The sequence below is a fragment of the Musa acuminata genome, chromosome BXJ1-4 (assembly GCF_036884655.1).
Source record: "Musa acuminata AAA Group cultivar baxijiao chromosome BXJ1-4, Cavendish_Baxijiao_AAA, whole genome shotgun sequence".
Classification (NCBI taxonomy): Eukaryota; Viridiplantae; Streptophyta; class Magnoliopsida; order Zingiberales; family Musaceae; genus Musa; species Musa acuminata.
Window position 1 is genome coordinate 18968435 of NC_088330.1, and position 21550 is coordinate 18989984.

Consider the following 21550-nt stretch of genomic DNA (forward strand, 5'->3'; position numbering starts at 1 on the left):
AAGTGCCATTATTGATCGACGGATCGTGACTCGACGACGACGACCCACTAATGAAGTGCTAATACAGTGGGCGAACCTACCAAAAGAAGATGCCACTTGGGAGAACTATGACGACTTGAAGATCAAATTCCCAGAATTCATGAATCATCAGCCTCGAGGACAAGGCTGATTTGAAGAGGGCGGGTCTGTTAGGACTCTAGCTTGGAGAGTCCTAATTGAGAGGGACAATCATGTAAAAATGTTAGGACTCTAGCTAGGAGAGTCCTAATTGAGAGGAACATTCTGTTCGGACTCTAGCTAGGAGAGTCCTAATTGTGAGGGGCATTCATGTAGGAGGTTTTTTCTTAGAGAAGAATTAGGAGTTGTATGGGAATAGGAGTCTTGAGTAGGAGTCCTATTAGGAGTTGGTTAGAAGTAAGAGTCTTAAGTAGGAGTCCTATTAGGAGTTAGGGTTTAGAAGCCCTATAAATAGCCATGTATTCCTTCTCTTTTCTTAAGTAATAGATGAATCTTTTCTGCAGCCTTTGAGCAGCAACTTGGAGGGAGGAACCCCTATAGAGTTCCAAGGAGGCCGATCCCATAAAGAGATCAACCCCAAATTTAGAATCTGCAAGGGTTCTAACAAAACATAATATCCGGTCTAATCGCGGTGAGGTAGAGTAGACTACCTATCATTCCCTTATATGTTTTTTTATCGAAATTTTCACTATTTTCATCCAAATCTAATTTAGTCGAAGTACTCATCGAGGTGTTTGTTGCTTTTGAATTATCCATGTTAAATCATTTTAACAATTCTAATGTATATTTAGATTGGTTAAGAAATATACCATCACTAAGTTGTTTGATTTGTAATCCTAAAAAGAAAGTTAATTCACCCATTAAACTCATTTCAAATTCATGACTCATACATTTGGCAAATGATTCACATAGTGATTCATCCAAAGAGCCAAAAATAATATCGTAAACATAAATTTGCACAATAAGAAAATTATATTTAAAGTGTTTGATAAACATTGTAGTATCAACCTTGCCTTTGGTAAAATTATTTGAAATAAGAAAGGAACTAAGTCTTTCGTACCAAGCTCTAGGAGCTTGTTTTAAACCATAGAGAGCGTTAGTCAATTTGAATACATGATTAGGTAGAAGAGAATTTTCAAATCCGAGAGGTTATTCAACATATACTTCTTCCGAAATAAAACCATTCAAGAAGGCACTTTTGACGTCCATTTGAAATAGTTTAAAGTTATTACTACTAGCATAGGCAAGGAGCATCCTTATGGCTTCTAATCGAGCCACGGTAGTGAAGGTTTCTTTGTAATCGATACCTTCTTCTTGGTTGAAACCTTTGGCCACTAATCTAGCCTTGTTTCTAACCACGATACCATTTTCGTCTTGCTTGTTTCTAAAGATCCATTTAGTACCAATGACTAAATGGTCACTAGGTCTAGGAACAAGCTTCCATACCTTATTCCTCTCAAATCGATTCAATTCCTCTTGCATTGCAATAACTCAAAAATCATCTTTTAAGGCCTCGTCAATGCATTTAGGTTCGATTTGAGAAAGGAAGGCGGTGTTAGCACAAAAAAATTGGAAAGAGGAACGAGTTTGAACCCCTTTTGATATATCTCCTATAATTAGCTCCTTTGGATGAGCATCTATATACTTCCATTCCTTGGGTAAGGAAATTTCGGAAGAAGGTGCATCCAAGTTGCTATTTTGAGGAGGGGGTTCATTTAAATTCAAATTATCAAAACCAAGATCATCATCAAAATTATTTTTCTTTAAATCAGAAATTTTATTAAAAACTACATGAATAGATTCTTCTATTACTAAGGTTCTTTTGTTAAAAATCCGAAAAGCCTTAGAAACGGAAGAGTAACCAAGAAAGATGCCTTCATCGGATTTAGCATCAAATTTTCCTAAGGCATCCCTTTCATTCAAAATAAAGCATTTACAACCGAAAACTTTAAAATAGAAAATATTTGATTTTTTGTTATTCCATAATTCATAGGGAGTTTTTGATAGGGACGGTCTTATTAGAACCCTATTCATGATGTAGCAAGCCGTATTCACGGTTTTGACCCAAAAATACTTGGGTAGACTATGTTCATTTAACATACTTGAGTGAGTTTATAAAATTTAGAGAAACACTTGAAACAATCACTTTTGTGAGCTAAGAAATAGGTCCAAGTATATCTAGTATAGTCATCCACAATTACAAACGCATATTTGCTTCCTCCTAGAATTATCGTGTCAATTGGTCCAAATAAGTCCAAATGAATCAATTATAATGGTCTAGTGGTACTAATTTGAATTTTTGGTTTGAAACTAGTTTTTATTTGTTTACCTAGTTGACATGCATCGCATACTTAGTCCTTAATAAACTTCATATTTGGAATTCCTCGTACTAATTCTCTAGATGAGATCTTAGATATTAGTTTCATGCTTGCATGGCCTAGTCTCCTATGCCAAAGCCAAGCATCATCATTTAAAGCAGAGAAGCACATTTCATTAATTAGTTCATCAAGGTTGATGGTGTAGATATTATTTTGTTTTAATGCAATCTTAGTTATGTTATGGTTTGGGTTTTCAATAATACACACATTTGATTCAAATCTAACGATATAACCTTTATCGTATAATTGACTAACACTCAAGAGATTATGTTTCAATCCATCAACTAGTAAGACATCATTCATCAATAGAAAATTTTAATTTGTTACCTGTGGTTCCCTTACCAATGATTTTGTCTTGGTTGTTGTCTCCGAAGGTGACATACCCTTCTTCTTTGCTAGTGAGCATAGAGAAATGAGATGGATCTCCAGTCATATATCTTGAGCATTCACTATCGAGATGCCATCTCTTGCTCCTAGCTTATGATGGTGTATGTTTCTACAAGAAGGGATTATTTTTAGGTACCCATTTTCTTTTGGGTGCCTTAAAAACTGATCTGACTTGTGTTTTGAGTGAAACTACTTGATATATGTTTATGATTTAATCTGCGTTTTGAGTGACGCAGGATGCTTCGATCAGGATGAGACAATTAAAGCAGGAAAATCATGTTGTGCCGGAGGAACATGTCAGAAGATTGGACGTCGGGCCGGTGGATCGGTCGACGTATCGACAGAAGGCTTCGGGCCGTGTACTCGGGCATTGGGCCAAAAAGAGCGGGTATTGTGCCAAGGATATCGGAGTTACGGAGTCAACTGGCTGATTGGGCAGTAGGCTGTAGGAAAGAACGATGCGCCGAAGAATCGGACGAAGCGTCGAGGGACCAATGACATGCCGGACAACTTGGTTAATTGCTTTGGATTAATTGTCTCGATCAGAGTTTTGTTTTAAGTGTGTAGGATTAACTACGATGGAAGAAAGACATGCAATAAGAGTTGCGCCGGAGTTAAGACAATGATCACGTTGGGAGTTCGAGAGTTCGAAGGAAGTTCGAACAGTCGTTGGAGGTTCTGCGGGAACAAATCCGAGAAGTCCATGAGCTTGCCAAAGAAGCTCGTCGGAACTCGCCAAGTGGATCGTTGTAAGTCCAGGAATTTGTCGGAAGTCCGCAAGAGCATCACCGAGGGTTCATCAGATGATCAACGGAAGTTCGCCGGAAGCTCGCCGGAAGAAGCGAATGACGCACCGGAGCAAGTTGCAGTAAATGTCTTAGGGAATATCATAGTTAGCACAATGATTAAGTTGGAAATGGGAGGTGATCCCATTAACTTAATCTTGGGGCAATTGGGCCGAATGGATCAACCCATTCGGACCCTGATTTCTGTTGGGAGGTGCAACCGCCCAAGCCAGGAGGTAGCACCGCCTGGGCTAAGTCTCTGAGCGAGACTGGGCAGTGCAACCGCCCCAACCAGGAGGTGGCACCGCCCAGAGGCTTAGTCTTCGAGCTTTGCCAGGCGGTGCAACCGCTCCAATCAGGAGGTGCAACCGCCTGATCCCGGAATTCCGGGAATTTGACAGTTTTGAGCTCCAAATTTGAACTGGGTTGGGGCCTATAAATACCCCACCCATTCGGCACTAAGAAAGCACAGAATACACACCGAAATCTTGATATTTTTCTGTGATTCTTAGAGCTCAAAATTATTGTAAAGGCCAAAAGTTCTTCTCCTTCTGTTCTTCGAAGTTCTAAGTTGTAAAGAGAGGAGAGAAAATTATGTAAGGGTTGTCTCCTAAGCCCGTCAAAAGGAGTGAAACTGTAAAAGGGTGGTTGGCCTTCGCCTATTGAAGGATGACCTCTAGTTGACGTCGGTGACCTCGTCGATGGAGGAAGCCAAAAGTGGAGTAGGTCAAGATTGACCGAACCACTCTAAATCTCGGTTTGCATTTACTTTGAGCATATTATCTTTACTGCAAACCTCCTCTAAAGCTTACTGCTTTCTGCGCATATACGATCGGGTTTCAAGCTTTGCACTTTCCGAATCAACGTTTAGACGTAAATCTATTTTTTTGTACGATCATCATATTTCAGTTTGCGTTTACGTTTTGATTTCAATCATAACTGCAAATTGCCTTTATATCCTTGCTTAAACTGCATCTTGTCTAATCAAGTGATTTACGAATCAGCATTTAGACGTAAATCAGCTTCTTCGTACGAACGTCGTATTTCAGTTTGCGCTTATATTCTGGTTTTCATCATAACTGCAAACTGCCTTCATAGATTGATTTTAACGTCTTCTCGCTTGATCTTAAGTTAAAGTAATCTTAGAATCGGCTTTCACACCGAAATCGTTTTTATCATTCGAACGTGTTTTATCGTTGAAAGATTTCCGCTGCACTAATTCACCCCCCCCCCCCTCTTAGTGCTCTTGATCCTAACAATTGGTATCAGAGCGGGGTTAACTCTCAAACGGATTAAAACCTAAGAGAGATGGCATACGCCGGAAACCAAGAGGGCTTATCGGTTGTTCGTCCACCGTTGTTTAACGGATTGGACTACACTTATTGGAAAACTCGAATGAGAGTTTTCTTGATTTCTATGAATTTGGATTTGTGGAATATCGTTGAAAATGGTTTTCAACTTCCCTCTAAACCGATGAACGAATGGTCGGATTTGGAGAAGAAGTATTTTTCTTTAAACGCAAAGGCTATGAATGCCTTATTTTGTGCTTTGGACAAAAATGAGTTCAATCGGATTTCTACGTGCGAAACGGCTTTTGACATTTGGTGAACACTTGAAATCACGCACGAGGGAACTAGTAGAGTCAAAGACTCAAAAGTTAACATTTTATTGCATGATTTTGAGCTTTTTCGAATGCAACCAAGCGAGACTATAGGCGACATGTATACCCGTTTCACAGATGTTGTCAATAGTTTAAGAGCTCTTGGAAAATATTTTTCGGATTTTGAACTCGTAAATAAGATTTTGCGTTCTCTTTCTAAGAAGTGGGATTCAAAAGTAACTACAATACAAGAAGCTAAAAACCTCAACAACTTACCACTTGAAGAACTAATTGGTTCGTTGATGACATATGAAATGGTGCACAATGCACATGATGAACATGATGAACAAAATCACCTTCCAAAGAACAGGAAGGATTTGGAACTCCGGACAAATGAATACCACTTGAGCGATGACTCAAGTGATGAGGACAATGATGAACTTGAACTTCGAACACTAAATCTTAATAAGTTTATTAAACAAAAATCTAAAATAAACAATAAACTTGAACGAAGGAAGAGGCCAAAGAAGAAGAACACAAAGTGGGATGAATCGAGCTCCTCTGAAGACGAGGAGAAAATCAAGAAAGGCGAGGTGGCAAACTACGCCTTAATCACTTTCAATGATTAGGTAATCGAAATCCCCTTAATTTATTTTGAAATTACTTGATGCTTTCATGATGTATTTTCTCTTTTAGTTTAGAATTAATTTTCTTAAAAATTACATGTTTTAAAAAATTATGATCATGCCAAGTAATTTCGAAAATGATAATATTGCATATTTTATGATAAACAAATAAAATGATCTCGATTGAAAATATGAAATCATGGTTAAGAAGTAATAATGTGTATTACGCTGATTTCCATTGTTATTTCTCGATTTTTATTAAAAAAATCATGTTTGATTTGAAGAAATGCATAATGATGAAATTAAATATTTTGGTTAACAATTTTATGCATAAGATTTTAAGCTATACATGATGATAAGCATGTGTTATTTTCATGAGTGTATTTGAAAAACTATGGCAAAAATGTGCTCGAATGCATGAACTTGTTAAGATTATTTTTCGGACTTTCTTGATTCAATGTTCAAATCACTTAATTGCCATGATGATTTTACACTATTACATGCCTTAATAACATGTTGGAAACTATGTGTTTTTATGATCATGAGTATGTTTTATCTTCATGATTGAACTTAAAAATCTATAGCAAAATCTTGTCTGAATGCATGAAAGTGTTAATTTCATTTTCGGATTCGCTTAACAATTGGTATCCTAACAATAGGATTTTCTCATACACTTATGAAAAATATTTTTCTGAAATGGATTTGATGAAATGATTCCTGCTTATAAATTCCATCTTGAAATATGGATGATAATGTTTTTACTTGAAAAGATTTGTTTCACATACATATCTCCTATGATTCATGTGTAGAGAAAGAATTTATAAATCATAATACAATGAGATTTCTTATGCAAAAATAAAGTGCTTTTGTGATTCTTTGCTAAAAAAAATAATTATTAAAATCATGATCTTGATAATTATAACATGAAGTTCTTTATAAATCAAGACCGTTCATTATGCTCCCTACATTTATCAGAAAAGAATTCTTCAAATGAAGTGTAACTTGTCTATTGATATCTTGATACTTGGAATATTTTAAAATGTGATCTTGATAAGAATGTTTCAAGTTACTCTTTGTGCTATATCTTTTCAAATGAATACATGAAACACTTATGATATGATTTTTATGTAATTTCTTGTATTCATGAAATGTTTATCTCATCACCTAATAATTCTTCTTGATATTCCTTATGTGATGATAAGAATACATGAAATTTTCATTAATTTGTTTTGATGCATACAAATAAGAAGTTTCGATCATGTATGGTAGGATGTAATTTGACAAATTTGGTACCATCATGTTGCAAAATAAATGATGATTAGGAATCATGCATTAATGATGATTGTATATTTTATGATTTGGCATGATGTATGCAATGATGAAATATTCATGAATTTGAAATGATGCATGCAATACTTATGACAATGATGTACATGATGTATTGCATATGATATGTATCATGAATGCTTTAAATGATGAATGTTTGGTATCATGATCAACATGTTGATAAATGCTTAAAAATTTTAATGTTTGAGTATCATGTATGATATACTCATTAATGATGATTGATTTTTCGGTATCGTACATGAAAAATAAGATTTTTGAAATTTGTGTATGTTTTAACTTGAATATATAATGATGCACAAATAAAATTGATACTTACCTTTGTCATAATCTGAAAATTTAAAAAAGGGTCTTCCCTTCTTTTTGACAATGACAAAGGGGGAGCAAGAATTTCTAGCGTGGACATCATGAAAAGAGGCAAACTAGCTAGCTTACACAATTCAAGATAAAAGCAAAAATTACACTCCTCTAAAGAGAAGATGCAAATGTAACACTTGCCAAATTGTTTGCTTGCCTCATGTAAAACATTATCTCTTGCTAGTTTGGCATTTTGTTAGCTTGCACTTTGCAAAGAAAGCACTTCTCAAAAGAGAAGGAAGAGCTTGTTATCTTGAACATCACAAGTTTGCCAAACAAAAATTGCAAAAGGGCTATCTTGCCTATCTCAAGAAGCAAAACTTGCAACTTGCACATTGCAATAGGAAGCAAAAATCATAAGCTTACACAAGAAAGCTATCTTGCATTTGCTTTCGAAATTTTTGCTAGCTTGTATGTAGTAAAACTTGCATATCATAAAAATTACTAGCTTGTAGTATAAAGAGAAGCAAATAGTTGCTATCTCAAGAAAATTAAACATGCTAAACTTACACCTTGCAATGGAAGCAAAATTGCGAGCTCAAACATTGCAAAGGAAGCAAAAATTTGCTAGCTTACAACTTGCATATTTCAAGAAGCAAGAGTTGCCTTCTTGAACATCTCTAAATTGCTAGCTTGCAAGTTCTAAAATATTATAACATTGCTAGCTTGCATGTTCTAAAAGTGCTATCTTGTATGCTGTAAAACTTGCATATCTAAAACTTGATAGCTTGAATGTTCTAAGCATGATGTAACATTTGCTAAATTTTCTGGTTTCAAAACTGCATGATGATAAAACTTGATATTATGTTTTTCATGCAATAAGTTAAACTAATATTTCAAACACAAGAATAGTTGGACTTCTCCTTTTTGTTGATGACAAAGGGGGAGAAGTATGATGTTATGCATAAGTTTATGCATAAGTTAATGATGACGTGTTGCAAGTATTCATGATGAATATTGCAATGACTTGAATTCAGTTTGAATTCAAGGTTCTATCAATATGACATATTGATAGGGGGAGTTTGTTTAAACTCTGGGAGTTAAGTTTAACTCCGTCATCAAATGGTTGTCATCATCAAAAAGGGGGAGATTGTTGAATCTCGGATTTTGATGATGAAACTACTTGATATATGTTTATGATTTAATCTGCATTTTGAGTGACGCAGGATGCTTCGATCAGGATGAGACAATTTTTTTTTGGTAAGTAAAAGTAAATTGATTATGTGTAAAGTTTCTACAAATAGCTTTATCTATACAAGTCATAGACAAAACCAAGTAACTCATAGAGTACGAATGCGATAGTTATGACTACATATGCTGTAGACTATAACTACCTGTGGGTACATTATTTGGCATCATTCCCAAGATCTTTTGCTAATAGCAAAATTAAATTTGATAAAAATATCCTTTTCTCTTCGGGTGAAGTGCTCGGTTTTGAGATCTTGCTCCAAACAGGATCTTGAGTCTCTAATAATCTCTTTCAAGAGCTGAGCATTGTTTGTGTGTTGACATTCAAAAATTCTATTACATCTCTCCTTCCACATCCACCAAATAGCGCATCTGAAAGTGACCTTTGCCAGTTGTGTTAGAGGCCCTTTTCTTGAAAAACATTGCATAAGGTCGCCTAGTTCTTGGTGCAAGTTTGGTTGCGGCAGTCTATTGAGTTCAAATCGCTGGAGAATCTCCTTCCATATCCATTTTGTATAATCACAAGCAAAATAGAGGTGGTCAACAGTTTCTTCTTGTTGCAAACAAAGGGAGCATCGGTTAACATGATAGATACCTCTTCCTTTCATATTGTCTATTGTAGGTAGTTTATTGAGAAGGGCCTGCCATGTACATAAGGAGTGTCTTTTGTTGAATCTCGGATTTTGATGATGAAGTCAATTGTCATTTGTTGTCTAATCTATGTGTTGAGATAAGTGTGCAGGATTAACTATGATGAAAGTTCGACAAGCAGCAGGAGTTGCGCCGGAGTCAAGTTCATGATCACGTTGGGAGTTCGAGAGTTCGACGGAAGTTCGGACGGTCGTCGGAGGTTCTGCGAGAACAGATCTGAGAAGTCCAGAAGCTTGCCAAGCGAAGCTCGTCGGAACTTGCCAAGTAGATCGTCGCAAAGTCCAGGAGTTTGCCGGAAGTCCGCAGGAGCATCACAGAGGGTTCATCGGATGATCGACGGAAGTTCGCCGGAAATTCGCCGGAAGAAGCGATTGACGCACCGAAGCAAAGCTGCAGAAATTGTCTTAGATCTAATCGTAGTTAGCACGTTGATTAAGTTGGAAAATGGGAGGTGATCCCATTAGCTTAATCTTGGGGCAATTGGGCCCCTGAAAGACTAAAATTGGGCCGAATGGAGCTAACCATTCGGACCCTGATTGCACCAGGAGGTGCAACCGCCTAGGCCAGGAGGTGGCACCGCCTGGGCTAAGCCTCCCAGCGAGACTGGGCGGTGCAACCTCCCCAGCCAGGAGGTGGCACCGCCGGAGCTCAGTCTTCGAGCTAGACTAGGCGGTGCAACCTCCCTGATAGAGAGGTGGCACCGCCTGAGCTCAGTCTTCGAGCAAGACTGGGCGGTGCAACCTCCTTGACAGAGAGGTGGCACCGCCTGAGCTCGGTCTTCGAGCTCTGGCAGAGAGGTGCAACCGCCTCAGTCAAGAGGTGGCACCGCCTGGGCTCAGTCTTCGAGCTCTGCCAGGCGGTGCAACCTCTCCAGTCAGGAGGTGCAACCGCCTGATCCCGGAATTCCGGGATTTGATCGTTTTGAGCTCCAAATTTGAATTTGGTTGGGGCCTATAAATACCCCACCCATTCAGCACTGAAAAGATACAGATCCACACCGAATTCTTGATCTTTTCAGTGACTCTAAGAGTTCAAATTTGTGTAAAGTCCAAAAGTTCTCCTCTTTTCTGTTTTTCAAGTCTTGAGTTGTAAAGAGAGGAGAGAAAGGATCTGTAAGGGTTGTCTCCTGAGCCCGTCAAAAGGAGAGAAACTGTAAAAGGGCAGTTCTCCTAGTTGACGTCGGTGACCTCGCCGGTGGAGGAAGCCAAAAGTGGAGTAGGTCAAGACTGACCGAACCACTCTAAATCTCTGGTTTGCGTTTATTTTGAGCACTTTATCATTACTGCAAACCTCCTACATAGCTACTGCTCTCTGCGCTTTTACGAACAAGTTCTTTCCGAATCTGCATTCAGACGTCAAAAGGTGTTTTCATACGATCTTTACATTGCAGCTTACATATACGTCTTGAATCTGTTTATAACTGCGAACTGTCTTCTGCGCTTTTGCGAACGAGTTTCTTTGCAGTTTACATTTACATTTTGATTCTATTTATAACTACAAACTGTCTTCTGCAATTTTACCAACGAGTTTCAACATTTAGACGTAAAACTGCATTTAGACGTAAATCGGCTTTCCTCGCACAATCATCAGATTTCAGTTTACATTTACGTCTTGATTTCAATTGCATACTGCCTTCTGCGAGTTATACAAACGAGTTTCAAAGTTCAGACGTAAATCTGCGTTTAAGACGTAAATCTGCGTTTAGACGTAAATCTGCTTTTTACAGATTACTTTTTGAGCTGTACAATAGCAGCACATTGTTTTTTTTTTGGTAAGTAAAAGTGAATTGATTATGTGTAACGTTTCTACAAATAGCTTTGTCTATACATCATAGACAAAGTCAGGTAACTCATTGAGTACACATGTGGTAGTTATGACTACACATGTTGTAGACTTTAACTCCTAACTGTAACGAGCATGTTAAGATGTGCCAAGACTACCATTGGTTACAGCATTTAACATCGTTGCCAAGATCTTTAGCTAATAGTAAAATTGAATTTGATAAAAATATCTCTTTCTCTTCGTGTAAAGTGCTCCATTTTGAGATTATGCTCCATGCATGATCTTGAGTCTCTAATAATCTCTGTCAAGAGCTGAGCATTGTTTGTGTGTTGACATTCAAAGATTCTGCTACATCTCTCCTTCCACATCCACCAAATAGCACATCTGAAAGTAACCTTTGCCAATTGTGTAAGAGGTCATCTTCTTGAGAAACTTTGTATGAGGTCGCCTAATTCTTGATGCAAGTTTGGTTGCGGCAGCCTATTGAGTTCAAATCGCTGGAGAATCTCCTTCCATATCCATTTAGTATATTCACAAGCAAAATAGAGGTGGTCAATAGTTTCTTCTTGTTGCAAACAAAGGGAGCATCGGTTAACATGATAGATACCTCTTCTCTTAATATTATCTATTGTAGGTAGTTTATTCAGAAGGGCCTGCCATGTACATAAGGAATGTCTCTGTGATCCCGGTCGATCCCATGTCCAACTGCTTGAGAGCCACTTGTTATTTCTTTGCCTAATTTGATTCCATGCGGATGTGGCACTAAATTTACCATTGTCATGAAGCCAAATAAGTACATCTGAAGGGTTGTTCCTGATTGGAATAGCTGTGATAGTCGGCCAAAGTGATAACATTTCAGGAGAAATAGGAGTAGGGAGACACCAGGTACCATTAGCAATGAACTCGGAAACCTTCCAATCTTTGGGAGCCCCAAGATCTTTTCGTATTCTGTCACCATATAATTGAAATATACTTTTCCCATTCACCCAAGGATCGTACCACATATTAGTATTAGTTCCAGTAGAGATTGCATAAGAAATGTGTTTGATTATCCAATTCCTTGCCTTTAAAATTCCTTTCCAAGCTGCAGAGTGGTATGTTCTTGTTGAAATTTCCCAAATCGATTCCTTCGAAAGGTACCTAGCAGAAACCCATTGTGACCATAAGGAACATTTGTTTTGCAAAAGGTCCCACAATTGTTGTACTAAACATGCTTTATTCCACTCTCTAATATTTCTCAAGTTCAGCCCCCCTTCATCTTTCGGTTTACAGATGTTGTCCCAATTTACCATATGCATTGCCTTATCATTTGTACCATTCCAGAAGAAGTTCATTAATAGCCGTTCAATATCTTGGATAAGTCCAATAGGCAGAAGAAAAGCATTAGACCAATATATAGAGTAAGAGTACAACACCGAACGGATGAGTTCAAGTCGTCCTGCTTTTGATAGAAGCCTATTTTTCCAGGAAGAAATTCTATTCTTTATTTTTTGCAGGATAGGTTGACAGTGGGTTTTATGAATGCCAGTGGATATGAGTGGGAGACCCAGATAAGGAACTGGCAGACTTCCCTCATTAACCCCCAGAGTGTGTGTAATAAAGTCCTTGTCCTCAATGCAAGGACCCATATAGACTTTACTTTTTGCATGATTTAACTGAAGGCCAGAAACCATACCAAAGTCATTTAGAATAGTAGCTAGGTTCCTCACTGAAGTTGGATCATTCTGGAGAAATATAAGTAAATCATCTGCAAATGTTATGTGTGATATGTGAATAGAACCAGCATTTGGTACCTTAATACCGCCATTCAAGACTGCTTGTTCCAACATACAGCTAAGTCCTTCCATTGCAATAGTAAAGAGATATGGAGAAAGTGGATCACCTTGTCGGATGCCATTCGTGCTCCCAAAAAAACCAATAGGTGAGCCATTAAAAAGTATCGAAAACTTTGGAGTTTCCAAGCAACTTTGAATCCAATTTACCCATTTCTGTGGGAAGTTCATATCGATGAGCATCTTATAGATAAAACTCCTATTAACTGAATCAAAGGCCTTCCGTAAATCAGCTTTAAAACATATTTTTGTCCCTCTTGCATTTGAGTGCAGGTCCTTTATCAAGTCATTAGCAAGCAGAATATTATGATGTATACTTCTCCCTTTGATGAAAGCTGCCTGATTTGGACTAATGATCTTGTGTATTACCTTTTGCATTCTATCTGCCAACACTTTGGAGATGATCTTGTAAATAAAGTTGCATAATGATATGGGTCGATAGTTTTCTAGTGAATCAGCCCCTGCATTCTTGGGAATTAAAGAAATAAAAGTGCAGTTCATCTCTCTAAGAAAACGGCCTGAAGAGAAAAAATGTTGGCATGCCTTAATCACATCATTTCCAATAATAGACCATGCAGTTTGGTAAAATTCAGCTGGAAATCCATCTGGACCAGGGCTTTTATCCTTTGGTGACTTAAAGACAACTCTTACAATTTCATCATCTGTAACTGGGGCACTGAGAATTGAAATGTCATCCGAATCAAGCTTTCTAGTTGGCTCCACATGAATGTTATTAGGTTGCACCGCTTGATTGAGTAAGGAATAAAAAAATCGCTCAGTGTATGCTTTAACTTCATCTAAATTCTCAATAAGTTTACCATATTTGTCTTTGCATTTTCTGATGCGATTAACGGCCCTTCGAGTAGCAATGGATGCATAGAAAAACTTAGTATTGGAATCTCCTAGAGTTAGCCAATGTTGTCGAGACTTCTGCTTTGCAAAACTTTCCTCCTGCTTTAAGGCTTGCATGAAGTTACTTCTGGCTTCTGTCTCTTTGTAGATAAGATTCTCATCTTGGGGCTGAAGTTGAAGCTCATATTGTATCGCCATTAGTTCCTTTCTGTAAATTTGAACCCGAGTGGTAATATTTCCAAAGGTGTTTGTATTCCACTCCTTCAGTGCCGCTTTGCAAACTTTGAGCTTTTGGCATAAGATGTAAAGTGGCGAACCATGTATATTAATATTCCAAGCCGATCTGATAATATCAAGGAACTGAGGATGAGTACTCCACATATTAAAGAATCTAAATGGTTTCTTGCCTCTAGGTGTTGCTTTCTCTGCGTGTATATACATTAAGGAATGATCAGAAAATAATGGTGCATCATACTCAAGAAGTGAATCAGGGTAAACTGTTAACCATTCTTGGTTAATCAAACATCTGTCTAGTCGAGCCATTATTTTTCTGTTACCATCGCCTTGATTACTCCAGGAAAGCCAATTGCCCACAGATTTCATATCAATCAATGCGGCAGTGTTTATATAATCATTAAATCTTTGAAGCTGACTTTCAGAATGCTGTCTACCCCCCACTTTTTCATTTGTGTATCGAACAGTATTAAAGTCACCAAGAACAATCCACGGCATATTAAGACAGTTATTTGCAATGTTAGTCAGATCGGTCCAAAGTGTATTTCTTTCTTTCATACTATTTGAAGCATATATACCAATAAAATTGAATTGACAGCCATTCTTTTTGTCCTCCACCTTAAGATGAATGAATTGATCGGTAGCAGAAATAAACCAAGCATTAATGGAGTTAGGATGCCATAAGACCCATATTCTACCAAATGTTTTACTAGAGTCATTGGTAAACAGTTCTGCGTCCGGCCATATTAAATTCTTTTGAGCAAGAATGAGCGATTTTTTAATTTTTGTTTCTACGAGAATAGCAATATCACATGCGGCAGACTTGATTATTCTGTTGAGCTCCCGACATTTTTCAGGCTTATTAAGTCCACGAACATTCCAGCAGATTATCTTCATCAGAAAAAGAAAGTAAGGTATTCATTCTACGACTTTGAATGGATAGTACCATCCTTTTTCTTATCCTTAGGTTTTGCATTTTCCTCCCGCACAATATCTTTACCTTTTAAGGCCTTATTTCTATATTTATCCACTTCATCCACAGCTAGCAAATTTTTAAACTTTATACCTTGAGTCAAGTAGTCTGATTGTTGAGGCGCAATATCCTGGTTAGTATGATTTATTGATGCTTGAGATAGTTGAGGCAGAATATCCTTACTAACAAGGTTTGTTGGGGCCTGTGTTTGTTGTGGCAGAATATCCTTGCTGGCGATGTTTGTTGGTGCTTGAGTTTGTTGAGTCACAATGTCTTGGTTGGCATGTTGAGTGGATATTGGAATTCCTGTTGTGGATGGATCCAGTAGTATAGTAAGAGATGAAGTTTCCAACTTCTGCTTCTCTTGTCCATGAGTACCATGGGCTGTTGTGGAAAGCTCCGACATAATAGGGAGAGATAAAGTTCCTGATTTGTCTTGTCTATGGCGCTGTCCCTGCGAGTCGAAATGCTCACACGTCTGCGTCACCACCGGTTCTACTACCATTAGAGGAGGTTCGCCTTGTTGCTGAGGCATCTGACGTGGCCTGTAGATCTTATTAATTGGTTTCGGGGTTTGTTGACAGGCTCCATTTGTATGACCATAAGATAAGCAACTCTTGCATCGTTGTGGCTTCCAAGAATATGAGACATGTACCTTACGAGTGTTCCCTTCAAGATCTCGATAAAAAACCTCATTAGGGAGATCTTCGTCAGAGGAAACCAGTACACATGCTCGGGCAAATGTTAATCTCGTCTGCGCAGCTGTTGCTTTATCAATATAGAGTGGCTGTCCCAAAGTACTGCATAACTTTGCAATAAAACGTCGACTCCAAAGATGTAGAGGGAGACCTTGAAACGATACCCATAAGGGAATAGACTGTAGACTGTCTAACTCCAAACGGACATCAGGGGACCAGCGTCGTAGAATCATTGGATGGCCACGAATAGTCCAGAACCCTTCAAGGACCCGTTGCAAATCTTCTTCAGAGTATAGCTTGCAAACAAAGAAACCGTTCTCCAACATATGAAGGTCAAATGCCGATGTTCCCCATCTAGTTTTTATAAATGACGATAGTGGGAAATATGATGTTTTGAGACCTACCACATAACCAACAATCGCCATAGACCATGTCTCAATTAACTCTGCGGAATCATCTATCTCATACACAGCAATCTTCTTTTCAGCCTGAACTTCTGGAGCAAAGAATTCCAAACTGAGGTCCGGGCTTCCGATTGGAGCCTTGAAGAGGCTAGTCCATGGCCGAGGTTCATTGGAAATAAGAGCATGAGGTCGCGATCTAGAGCGCGACCTACTTTGATGCTGCTTCGTCAAAGGAACATCTCGCCGAAAAGAAGGTATTGGACGAGCAACTTGAGAAGGGAGCCTCGTCGTCGAATCTACCCTCTCGCCACCGTCACCAGACCCAGGGACCATCGCTGCCATGTCTAGGCCGTTTTTTTTTTTTTTTTTTTTTTTTTTTTTTTTTTTTTTTTTTTTTTTTTTTTTTTTTTTTTTTAAAGAAGGAACTCTCCTTTATGCAACTGCCACCCAGGTAAGGAACTCTGTTTCACCGAGCAGAGCAGGAGAGAAAGGTTCGATTTCAGCCTTCCCGTTGCTACCAATCAGAGAGGAAAGAAGAACTGAAAATTTTCCTCTGTTCCATTCCTTTCTGCGAAGAACAGAATTCTCCCACTCTGTTCCCGTTTCAGTTTCAAGAACCGATCTCGATCTTGAAAGAGCAGAGCGTCCCTCACCTCCGCTGGAAGGAATCAGCCTCCGAGCCCCTTTTTCCCGATGAGAAGCAGATGAAAGGGGGCGGTGCAGAGAACCTCTCTTCTTCCTTCTCAGATCTCGTTGGAAGAGCAGATCTCCTCTGTTCGGGCTCCTTTCCCGATTAGAAGAGGAAGAAGGAGACCCCTCCTCTGTTCAAGAGAAACAGAGTAGATCTCCCACCTTCTTCGATCTCGCTGAAAGAAGAGAGCAGAACAGGTTCCGTTTCCCCCTCTTTCTTCCGTTCCCTTCTGCAAGGAAGAACCAAGGCGCCGCTTTCTTTCCTTGACAGCACAGCTGGTCAATCGCTCCTTTGGAGCAGAAACCTCAGCCCCTTTCCTCGTCTTCGCCCTCCTCTGTTTTCACAATGCAAGAAGAACGCCGACCGCAGAGACGATAGGGTTCCGTTCCCTTCTGCAAAGAAGAAGAAGGAGACCAGATAGCGGAGTTGATGACCGTCCACTTCCTCCCTTCGCCGATGGAGAGGAAAGAGGGATCTCCCTCCTTCGATTTCGCGCAAGAGGAACAGAATTCTCCCAACGGCAAGCTTCTGTTCGTTCTTCTTGCAGATCTCTCCTTCTTGCAGAAGAACGAAGAGGCCGATGGAGAGGAAAGAGGGATCTCCCTCCTTCGATTTCGCGCAAGAGGAACAGAATTCTCCCAACGGCAAGCTTCTGTTCGTTCTTCTTGCAGATATCTCCTTCTTGCAGAAGAACGAAGAGACAACCCCTCTTCTTGTTCGCGTAAGAGGAAGGAGGAGAGCAGAGAGTGCGACCTCCCTCCTCTGGTCGATCTCGCAGGTCTCCAGCAGTCGCCCCTTTACCTGAAGCTCGCCGCCGCCTTATTCTTGTTGATTAGTAGTTTAAAATTATTACTACTAGCATAGGCAAGGAGCATCCTTATGGCTTCTAATTGAGCCACGGGAGCGAAGATTTTTTCGTAATCGATACCTTCTTCTTGGTTGAAACCTTTGGCCACTAATCTAGCCTTGTTTCTAACCCTTATAGCAGCACATTGTCTTTATACTTCTGCTTAAACTGCGCTTAGACGCAAACTGTGTTTAGACGCAAACTGCGCTTAGACGCAATCTGCGCTTAGACGCAAACTGCGCTTAGACGCAATCTGAGTTTAAACGCAATCTGCATTTAGACGCAAACTGCGTTTAGACGCTAACTGTGTTTAAACGTAAACTGCACTTAATCATAAGTAATCTTAGAATCGGCTTTTTCATCAAAATAGTTTTTATCGAACGAACGCAGCTTTCATTTTTAATCGCTGAAAGATTTCCGCTGCACTAATTCACCCCCCCCCCCTCTTAGTGCTCTCGATCCTAACAATTGGTATCAGAGCAAGGTTAACTCTCTAACGGATTAAAACCCAAAGAGAAATGGCATACGCCGGAAACCAAGAGGGGCATTCTATTACGCGTCCACCCATGTTCAGTGGGATGGACTACACCTACTGGAAGACTCGAATGAGGATCTTTCTTATTTCTATGGATTTTGAACTGTGGAATCTTGTCGAAAACGGATTTTCGAAGTCTTCTCTTCCAATGATCGATTGGAATGATTTGGAGAAGAAGGCTTTCGCTCTTAATGCAAAGGCTATGAATGCCTTATTTTGTGCACTTGATAAAAACGAGTTTAACCGTGTTTCAACTTGTGAAACTGCATTTGATATTTAGCATACACTCGAAGTGACCCATGAGGGCACAAGTAGAGTAAAAGAGTCAAAAATCAATTTGCTGTTACATTCTTTCGAACTTTTCCAGATGAAACCGAGTGAAACCATTGGCGACATGTTTACCCGTTTCACGGATGTCGTCAACGGTCTAAAAGGACTCGGAAAGAGCTTTTCGGATTTTGAGCTTGTTAATAAGATACTAAGATCCCTTCCTAAGAGTTGGGATCCTAAAGTCACTGCTATTCAAGAGGCAAAAGATCTGCGAAATTTCCCTCTTGAAGAACTAATCGGGTCATTAATGACCTACGAAATGACTTGTAAAGCTCATGAAGAGCAAGAAGACATCCTTCCAAAGAACAGGAAGGATATGGCACTCAAAACTTCTGAATGCCACTTGAGAGAAAACTCAAGTGATGAGGACTGTGATGATGACTTGGCACTTCTAACAAGAAAGTTTAAAAAGTTCTTTAAAAGAAACAAGTTTAAGAATGATGCAAAAAATAAACTTGAACCCAAGAAGGACCAAGTAATCTGCTATGAATGCAAAAAGCCGGGACACTACAAGAGTGATTGTCCCCAAGTCAAAAGGAGAACATCAAAGAAAAAGGCGCTTCAAGCAACATGGGATGACTTAAGCGCATCCGAAGAAGAGGAGTCCAACACCGAGCAAGTTGCTCATTACGCCTTAATGGCCATCGAAGATGAGGTAACAGATTCAATAGATGCAGATTTATCATTCGATGAATTATTAAATGCCTTCCATGAATTGTTTGATGAGTGTAAGACTATCAGTAGTAAATACAAATTGCTAAAAAAGGAGCATGATAGTCTTATTTGTAATTTCGATAAGTTAAATGCTGAACATCATGATAGTTTAAGCCCATGCATAAATTGCCATGATCTAGAAACTCTCCAAAAAGAAAACTTGCTACTTAAGGACACCTTGAAGAAATTCGAGGTTGGTAGCAAGTCATTGAACAGTATCCTTACAAACATGATACTTGGAAGGTTTCCGAGTTCATTGCTAACGGTACCTGGTGTCTCCCTAATCCTATTTCTCCCGAAATGTTATCACTTTGGCCGACTATCATAGCTATTCCAATCAGGAACAACTCTTCAGATATACTTATTTGGCCTCATGACAATGGCAAATTTAGTGCCACATCCGCATGGAATCAAATTAGGCAAAGAAATAACAAGTGGGTCCCAAGCAGTTGGACATGGGATCGACCGGGATCACAAAGACACTGCTTATGTACATGGCAGGCCCTTCTCAATAAACTACCTACAATAGACAATATGAAAAGAAGAGGTATCTATCATGTTAACCGATGCTCCCTTTGTTTGCAACAAGAAGAAACTGTTGACCACCTCTATTTTGCTTGTGATTATACAAAATAGATATGGAAGGAGATTCTCCAACGATTTGAACTCAATAGACTGTCGCAACCAAACTTGCACCAAGAACTAGGCGACCTTATGCAATGTTTCTCAAGAAAAGGGCCTCTAACACAACTGGCAAAGGTTACTTTCAGATGCGCTATTTGGTGGATGTGGAAGGAGAGATGTAATAGAATCTTTGAATGGCAACACACAAACAATGCTCAGCTCTTGAAAGAGATTATTAGAGACTCAAGATCCTGTTTGGAGCAAGATCTCAAAACCGAGCACTTCACCCGAAGAGAAACAGATATTTTTATCAAATTTAATTTTGCTATTAGCAAAAGATCTTGGGAATGATGCCAAATAATGTACCCACAGGTAGTTATAGTCTACAGCATTTGTAGTCATAACTATCGCATTCGCACTCTATGAGTAACTTGGCTTTGTCTATGACTTGTATAGATAAAGCTATTTGTAGAAACTTTACACATAATCAATTTACTTTTACTTACCATAAAAAAGGGTCACGTTCCCAAAAGAAGTGGAATTGGATTCGTGAGAAGTCCTCACCAAAATCCAACCACCTTCATAAAAGGCTCCATCTTATATATTCGACATCAAGACAAATGTAACTTCTGTTGTAAATTTGGATACAAGACACATTGTTGTCCATTCAAGAAAATAAGTCCAAACAAATTGATTTGGGTTCCTAAAGGAACCATGACAAATTCTATGCAACATGATAAGAAATGTAGATCTATTTATGAGGCACCCAAAAGCAAATGGGTACCTAAACATCATCCTTTCTTGTAGAAAACTAAACTATCGCAAGCTAGGAGCAAGAGATGGTACCTTGATAGTGGATGCTCAAGGCATATGACCGGAGATCCATCTCAATTCTCTAAGCTCACTAGCATAGACGAAGGCTATGTCACCTTCGGAGACAACAACAAGGGTAAAATCATTGGCAAAGGAATCATAGGTAACAAATCCAACCTCTTTATTGAAGATGTTCTGTTAGTTGATGGTTTAAAACATAACCTCTTGAGTATTAGTCAATTATGTGATAAAGGATATACAGTCAAATTCGAATCTAATGCTTGCATCATTGAAAAACCACATAAAAATATGTCTATTTTTTATTTTTTTGGTAAGTCATAAAAATATGTCTATGATTGCATTAAAATAAAATAACGTATACACTATTGACATCAATGACTTTTTTTTTTTTGTAAGTAAAAGTAAATTGATTTTGTGTAAAGTTTCTACAAATAGCTTTATCTATACAAGTCATAGACAAAGCCAAGTAACTCATAGAGTGCGAATGCGATAGTTATGACTACACATGCTGTAGACTATAACTACCTGTGGATACATTATTTGGCATCATTCCCAAGATCTTTTGCTAATAGTAAAATTAAATTTGATAAAAATATCTTTTTCTCTTCGGGTGAAGTGCTCGGTTTTGAGATCTTGCTCCAAACAGGATCTTGAGTCTCTAATAATCTCTTTCAAGAGCTGAGTATTGTTTGTGTGTTGACATTCAAAGATTCTATTACATCTCTCCTTCCACATTCACCAAATAGCGCATCTGAAAGTGACCTTTGCCAGTTGTGTTAGAGGCCCTTTTCTTGAGAAACATTGCATAAGGTCACCTAGTTCTTGGTGCAAGTTTGGTTGCGGCAGTCTCTTGAGTTCAAATCGCT